Genomic DNA, 1,739 nt, shown 5'->3' on the forward strand with positions numbered 1-1,739 from the left:
GACATGCCACATTAGAAATACAATCAAATAACATAATAGGCAAACACAACATGTCTATGATATCAGAATGACAATGAGATGTTACAATGCTATGATGTCATTGTAGTTTTACATGTCAAAATGAGCTGATGGTGTCATAATGGCAACATGATGTCATAATTATGATAATGTCAGAAAGGATTTTTTTATGTTTAAATGATATGTCTGATGTCAGTTGTCAGTTCCCCATGAGGATATGGATACAAAAATGTTCTGTGATGCCACAGAGGCCATGTGTGTTTTCAAAGGTGGTAAGAGGTCATAATAGGTTTCAAAGGGCACAATGTGATCCATAATGTCACAATGAAAATTAGATGTCCCATTGAGTTTTTGATGTTACAATGGTGATGAGGTCAAAATGGTTTAGTGATGTCACAGTTTGTAATATCAGAATGATACATCCAATTTCAATTACTCATAATTCAATATGAGGATACCGGGTGATAGAAGGAGCTTCATAATATGTGGTCATACTATGTGAAAACCCAATGGAACAGTGATTTCATAATGACAATGTGATGTCTCAACATCATGTTATAATAATTTTTGATGTCACAATTGGTGATGTCATACTGATGAGGGGGTCATAATAGATTTGAGATGTACCAAGGGGTTGGTGATGTCACAATGGCATGTGGGATCTCAATTATCACTAACTCACCATGAGTATATGAGGAGTTTGGGAAGGGATTCTGATGTCACCAAAATATATGCAGTCAAGATAGTGAAGAACTAACAGGTCTGAGATGTCACAAAGTGACACAATGGTTATGATGTCCAGGGGTGTGTTATCATGATGTTACATTGGATTTTAGATATCTCATGTCATATTTGAAATATGAAGTCGAACACAGATTTTCAACTCACAAAGGGCCTAAGATATCACAATGGCATTTCACAAAAGTTATGAGGACAGGAGAGGTATTTGATGTCACAGTGGATTAATGATATAACAAATGCAAAGTGTTGTGACAAAGAGATTTTGATGTCACAAAGGTTATGAGTTCACAATGGTTTCCTGATATCAACCCACATGGCACATTTGAAATAGAATGAAATCAAAGTATAGGCATTCACAATGGGTCTATGACATTAAAGTGACAAGGTGATGTCAAGGCAGCGATGTTTGATAGGATATGTACTCATTACCTTACTCATGTAACTGTAATCCCTCTGTACAGTACACATACAATAAAAAATGTACGGAAGAAAAAAAGAGAAAAAAATGGTATTGTGTCATTGCGGTTTTGTGTATCACAATGAGATGATGGTGTCATGATGACAATGTGATTTCACAGTCATAATTATTGTACAAAGTATTTGTGACGCTACAATGCTATGTGTGATCACAATTTTCATTAGTTCACAATGAAGATATGGGTACTCAAAGGGTCTGTGATGACACAGAGGTCATGTGTATTTTAAAGGTGCTAAGAGTTCATTATTGCTTTGTGATGTCACAATGTGATTGTGAAGGCACAACAATAATGTGATGTCACAATGAGTTTGTGATGTCACAGTGATGATGAGGTCACAATGCGTTTGTGATGTCACTATGAGTTTGTATTATTACAATGACATGTGCAATTTCAATTTCTACTAGTTCAAAATGAGGATACAATTTCAAAGAAAGAATCTTAAGCTCCAAGGACCATGAACTGTTAGTCATAACGTGTGATATGCTGCCATTAGGATATTTT

This window comes from Dipodomys merriami, unplaced genomic scaffold (assembly GCF_024711535.1).
Source record: "Dipodomys merriami isolate MVZ:Mamm:240054 unplaced genomic scaffold, mDipMer1.0.p SCAF_689, whole genome shotgun sequence".
NCBI classification, from domain to species: Eukaryota; Metazoa; Chordata; class Mammalia; order Rodentia; family Heteromyidae; genus Dipodomys; species Dipodomys merriami.